The 6888-nt window shown below is 45.4% G+C and overlaps 1 protein-coding gene across 1 annotated transcript in view; it reads left to right on the top strand.

Annotated features, from left to right (window-relative positions):
• The window catches only part of LOC135919429 (corticotropin-releasing factor receptor 1-like), a gene marked incomplete at its 5' end in the record, with an annotated part of 177790 nt that overhangs the window by 152741 nt on the left and 18161 nt on the right, over nucleotides 1–6888 (top strand). The gene's annotated exons all lie outside the window — the stretch shown is intronic.

The raw sequence follows: 6888 nt of genomic DNA, 5'->3' as shown, positions 1-6888 counted from the left end.
GCTTTCAACGCCGAGTTCTGTCGCTATAAGTGGTTTGGGTATATTGGATTGTTTTCGTGCGGTCTCTTCATTGGCAACTTACACTGGCACTGTCGTAATAGCAGTTGTCCTTATCGCTATACCACAAAATGTTGCAATGAAAACGGCGGTGCCGAACGCAGCAGAGTTCTCCGTACCAAAAAAGAAAAAAAGAGAAAAAGCTGTGGAGCATTAATTTTGGATCTCCATTGTCACTCTAATGGTGACCATACACGTGACCTGACGTGCTTGACTTGCTTAAAATTATCCAGACATATTCCTCCTTGTGTGCCAGACAACTGGCCTAAAAGTGATGTAAATTGTGTTCGTGCGATAACATGTGCAAAAGTGGAGGTTCAATTGCATCGCAGCATCCGTCACCTTAGACTTCACAGGAGGGCAGTTGAGGAGTAAATAAATGTCTCATTAGAAGCGAAGCGTATACACACATATATATATACAGAGAGAGAGAGAGAGAGAGAACTGGGTGCGTGCATCGAAATATTATTGCCATATTCTCTATATAAAGACAAACTTCTTAGTAATTTGGCAGTGTCATGTTACATCATTTTGTTACGCAGTTTCTAGATTTCAAGACCTAATGTTGGACTGTGAGAAGAGCAGCTAGCTCTGCCACTCCTTCGCGCTCCTAAAGAGATAACTACCACAGAAACCGCCCACGCGTGATCTTTAGTGGAGCGCCTTTCACCGATTAAATAATGTAGGAATTTTGGGTTTGGACTGCGTCGGCTTCTCACAGCGTGCTCATTTTGCTTTCAGATACTCTCACAGGCTTCAGTCGCACTGAGTCAAGCGCTGCCATTTCGTTGTCTTTCCTTCTCGCTGCCTTCAACTTGTTTTAACGGTACTGAGTTCAGATTATTGCATATAATCGAATGCTTAATCCCTCAGTGGTATTGAAGTTTAGTTCCGCATTCCTCGTCAGTATTCGAGTGACTGATTGCGATTGAGACCCGTACGGATTAATTATTGCCCGCAAGAGGCCGACCAAACAAACTCGTACGCGCTTTGTTCGGGACAAGCGCTTGCACAGATGTTTCACAGGACGCCCAAGCTGGTGCAGCGTTCTTCGCGACGCATGCGAGGCGTCGTTTATTATGACCGCGCTGTTTCCCGCCTGCTTCCCGAAAACGTCGCGTTAAATAATGGCTCGCACAGGGAGGTGCTCTAAACCTCGGTTTCAGCGTATTCCATGGTGAGAGCACCGGTTCAAATTATGCAACGGGAGAGGCCAGCCTTACACTCGAGGGACTTTAATCAACGGTCGCGGGCTGATTCGCAACGCTACCTTAAACTCAATCTTCCGACAGTTTTCGGCAAACTCAGCGTGCAGCCAACGCAACCTACGGGCCTGCTGGACGACGCGGAGGCTTAAGGGAAACTTCAAGGAAAGAAACTCGCGACGCAGCATGCGGGTGTGCCATCGAGTAAAAAGGTTTCATCGGCATCTTGAAACTCTTTCTCCTAACACTCTACAGACCGGAGCAAGCATACCCGGACGATGAAGTTGATGGCATAGTAAACAAATGTTTAGAGAGTATAGTTGCCGCATGGCACAAGTTGATAAGGATGTTCACAGAAGAGAGCATCAGTTTTCAATTGGATGGCAGCTTTGCAATCACCTCTATATGCATAAGTACAGTATCGGTGTCAGCTATCCCTCTCGCCTCTTACCATAGCCTCAACACCCATTAGCCCCGGACAGGGGTACCGAAGCTAGAAAATTTGCTTTTCTCTCCCTCTCTCTACCTGATCTGTAGGCGAAGAAGTAGAGACAAAATGATTGGTTTGTCGGGGCCTTGACACGGTACTAAGGAAACGCATTAAACACAGAGTGAAAGCGTTAAAATGTCGCGGATCGGGTGTGGTGATGTGGCGCAGGTGGAGCTGTGAGTCGACAGGACGGCCCCGAATTCGTTCTACGTAATGCCTTTCTGGTACGGAAATCGATTCTTGTCTATAGTGCTCACAATCTATCTGTAAGTATCATGACGGGTTGTGCCGTGCTTCGTTTTTCTTTCTTTTATTCCTCATCTTCAAGCTGCAGGTGTGGTGCCTGTTTCTTATTTACTTCTTTATTTGTTTCTTATTTACAGTAATAGCCTGCTTCTCTCTGTCATTCATTGTGTTTATATGATCTTAGGTAATAATCAAACAATCAATCAATCATTTTGAAAGGGAGTTTGTTAACGTTTGACGGCAGGTGGAAGGACCGCATGACGGGCACAGCAAAGAAGGTCTCAGCCAGCGTCAACAGCTCGCGATCAGTGTCTCACTGCTGCATGCGTTGCTTCATTCCTACTACAATTTATTTACCGTGCCCAGGGACAACCATGAAGTCTGAATTCTGGCGCATGCCTACTCTAAAAAAAAAAGAAACAGCAGGGGAATATAAGTAAAAAAAGCATTGAATAAAACCAACCTTGAAAAGAAAAGAGAAAGAGCAAAGATAGGAAATGTAAGGAGGTCAACCAGACGACCGTCCGGTTTGCTACCCTACACTGGAGGAAAAGAAAAAGAAGACTGTAGATACAGCAAGGCGCAAGGTTAATACAAAATAAAACTGAGAAGTGCAGTTGAACAATATGTGCAACTGCGACACAACAACGCAAAGCTCAGAAACAATGATAATGACAGAGAGTTATGAGAAATATTGAGATCATGAAAGTAAGCGTTATAAAGTAAGCGTTCTGTGGACGGTTGAATGTTGGTGACGATAGGCAGGAACATGGCAATGTGTATGTTCTCCGGGGATCTTCGCACGGAATGCGAAACATGATGCAACTGAGTAGTCCGGCGCAGGTGAGGTTGTCGCGAAGAAGTTTGAAAGAAAAACATAAAATATGCATTAAAAACTGTACAAAAGAACAAGAATGCGAACCGCTGCGCGTGTATCTGATGTTCGGGGCAATAGTCACCACGACTTGGCGGTACTATGCGTTAGGCAAGAACAACCAAGTATATGTTCCACCAAACACCCAACCGCCAAACACCCAGTCCGAAACGCCACGGGCGAGATGGCGTCTTTTTATATTATATAACCTAACACCACTGACTGTCACTTCGAAATGGTAGTCAAGTGTAGTCAGCTTTAGAACGCGTTCGGCGAGGGAATTATTCTTATTTTTTAATATTCGTTTCTTTCACCCTGTAGTAGCTATGAGCGAAAAAAAGATGGAGTGGACAATGCCTAGATTAGTTTCCTGCGAGATAAGGAGCTGGTATTCATTTTTTTTTCTCTTATGTTTCGTTGTGTTGCAGCCGATGCCTGTTCAGTCCTCTGCAACACTATACTCACAAATCGCTTTCCATTTCGTAGGCGGTCGTTTCACCCTTGCTTCCGTGACTCATTCCTTCTACTGCTTCGCGGAATAGTTACATACGACGTTTGCCCTCATCATCTGTGATGCTACATTGTAATAGAACGGAAGATCCCAGAGTATAACGTGTTCGTTTCGCCTCATTGGGCACCAGCTGGCGCATAGCAAAACACGTGGCTCACTAAACACTGTTTCCTCGTTAACGCTGCGCTATGCGTACTCTCACATCAAGGAACGCACAAGCGCGAGCGAAAGGCAAAAAGACACGCCATGCGTGCGCGCGCTCTCGCACGGCCACGCACGCGTACAAACAGAGCCTGCCACGCGTGCTGTGTCGCTCTGGCAGAATCACTGTTACGGGCGAAAGCAGATTATCGCGGATTCGTGCACCCTGATGAAAATGAGATGAAACGGGAACCTGGGGGGATAACGAGATGAATATTGCCTCTTTTCCAGAGCTATGCCTTAGAAACCCTTGCTTACTAAGCAGCATATGGGAGAGAGCGACTGGGCGAAATATGAGGAATGGGGACGCCAAGCAAACAGGCGGCTCATAATGAGGCTCGCCCGCACCAAAGCCGATTTTGGTCGCGTTCGCGCTGATTGCTAGCGTGTGGATTTCGTAACCGAATGCTTCCGTCAGCTGTTGCGGGGCTCCGAAACGAGAGCATAAGCCAACAGAATATCAGCTGAGGTCGACCATTTGCCGCGCATAACGCAATATTTCCAAGCCAAACAACACGTCGTACGTCACGCTTTTCTGTTAGCTTGAAATTACGGTAACGGTGTATTTTAATATAGAGCCCGACCATTCGCTGGCATTTTCGCGTATTTGATGTCTCTATATAGGCGATTATAATGAAGGATCCGGGGCTGGAATCCAAGTACGCTTTTTTTTTTCTTTTTACAGCGTAGCTGTATATGGCTACCTGATTTGTCCGTCCATCCGCCCGTCTGTCGCCTGTACGCTGAAAACTCCTCCGGCGCAACCCCATACGCATGCGCGAAAAGAAAACGTCGCGGCGGTCGCTCTCATAGTTATCATCTTCCGTCTATGTGTAAAGCACATTACCATTTCCGCGTGATGTTATCAGTCGCGGTGGCCACTCTGAATGTTATCATCTTATCGACACATATAAACGTGGGATGGCGGCGCTCCTTCGATCCCATTGGGGGATCGAAAAGCATAATAAAACGCAATCGTGTACCCTCCAATTGTGGACTTTAACGTCGACCTAGCGCGCCCCGGCGGCAAGTGGACTGTATCCTTCCTGCTGGAACGGTTTGTAATTGAGTGCTACATGGACGTCAATGTACCGACCATGCGTCACCGGTAGGGTATAGATTTAACCTTTGGCGAGAACGTGTCTAGCATAGCAGTACAACCGATCGCGGTGTACCACAGCGACTGCAAAGCTACGGTCACTGCGGTAACGAATGGGACAAGATAACGACGATAAAAGCCACGAAGTTACGTGTATGTGTTTTTATTCAATCAATATAGCAATAACCATATAAATGAATATATTTGTCGATATAGTCATCCAATAATCCTTCTTCACGGAGTGGAAGGGCACTATTCTTTTTTTCCCTTTTTTTGTGTTCGAAAGTTACGTTTGCTATTAGGCGACCACCTAGCTTGGCTGTAAGGACATGTACAACATCAAGTTTGGCTGCCATATTCTCTTACGAACATTTCTAGCGTAAGGGCATTTTTTTACATGTCAATAAACGTAGTGGTTTGCTGGAGAACAAAACAATTGGTGCATACGTTCGTTTGCGTAACTAATTCACATGCATGCATGGGTCTATGTAGAAACGTCGCGAAATTTTCTCCTGCGATCTTTTCCCCAAACTATATATAAGATGTTCAATGTCAAGAATAGAATAACATGAGCAGTGGCGCAGTCAGGGTTCGAATGCCGATTTAATCAAGCGGTGCGTTCCTTTACGTCTGCACGCGCCCGCCGCGGTGGCTTAGCGGCTATGGGGCTGCGCTGCTAAGCACGAGGTCGCGGGATCAAATCCCGGCCGCGGCGTCCGCATTTCTGTGGGGGCAAAGTGCAAAAACGCCCGCATTCTGTGCATTGTGGGCATTTTAAAGATTCCCTGGTGGTCAAAATTAATCGCGGTTTGGCACCTAAAACTCCAGAAATCAATTCAATTTACTTCTGCACGCTGCGTCCACTGTTCGTCGTTCGCCTCAAATACAGAGTACACCGCGCAGCGCTGATGTGAAATAATGACTAAATACTGCAAAACATACCAATTTGCGCCTATGAGCGGCGTCGCATCGCACTGAGACGAGCTGATATGAGTGGCTGGGCCGTTTCGAAAAGACGACCGGGAGCTGTTGGCTTTGACAGGTGGTTATCTTCCATTACATGCTAGTTATATGTTTGATGAAGTATATTTAGAGGAAACTATTCGCGTGATTTGATGAAGGATGGTGGGCAGATTGTTCTAGAAGAACTGGCCAGCCTGTTAGCGCTTATACGCGAATGTTAGCGCTTAACATTCATTTGCGGTTTCGTTTGGTGATGGCAGCACGGATTTAAGAAGCACATACGGTAATGTTCCATCACAAATTGCACGCTGCTGGACGAAGCACAATTTTTCTTAACATGAAGTAATAATCCTTGAACGTCGTATGTGTCATTATCTGCTGAATCTACGTCGTAATCCGAGTGCCTCGAGGACTTTGGCGAGCACATATTAATCCCACTGAAGACAAATATGGCTAAACAAATTGTGATATCCTATGACACATTAGCCCTGCTGGAGTTGGTCAAGTATAGCGCTCTGCGTTTTTTTTTTTGTGTGTGTGATGCCGTATCGGGGCCCGTATTCATACAGACAGAAAAACTAAAAGATTAAGCATTGTTTGTGAGAGCTAGTGCCTGCCAATGCTGATATTCGACGTATCATTAGCGAAGGCAGCCAGCCGATGCCCAACAGCACTTACGAACAGGAAGCTTTGTGAATTCAGCTTCATTATGTTGTAATTATCTTTCCTAAACCGAAAACGCCGCGACTTCAATGAGCCTATATGGACTGAAGCAAAATTATTTATAATTATTATTTTTTAATGTTCGACACCTAGCACTGCTTCAAATGTAAAATTGGGTGTATCTTGGCAGTTTTGTTTGATAAAACCAATCTTAATTCCTCCTGCCTATCTTAGTTTACCTGCGTTCGTCGCTATCCGGAAACAATGCAAAAATTGGCGAAACGCTCTTTCGTCGCCTGTTTTGTTACCTGGTTTATGTGCGCTTGGCCATTGTTCTATTCACAATTTATTGGCACATTTCAGAGCAGTGTAAGATGCATCAGAGCTGTCCTATCTACGCGATCTGGTAAGTACAGTTAACAATTAAAATAATGATATCTATTTTACTTTCGTTGTCACAACATTGTAAACACTATACATAAATATTTTCAGTTTCATTCTCGGCACTTTTTATTCAAATATTGCGGAACTGAAACCGGAAGGGGCGCCCGTCAAGGAGTCGAAAGTAACTTTTTTTTT

Source organism: Dermacentor albipictus, chromosome 1 (genome assembly GCF_038994185.2).
Source record: "Dermacentor albipictus isolate Rhodes 1998 colony chromosome 1, USDA_Dalb.pri_finalv2, whole genome shotgun sequence".
NCBI lineage: Eukaryota > Metazoa > Arthropoda > Arachnida > Ixodida > Ixodidae > Dermacentor > Dermacentor albipictus.
The sequence above is the reverse complement of the archived record's forward strand: the minus strand, read 5'-3'. Positions and strand labels throughout refer to the sequence as shown.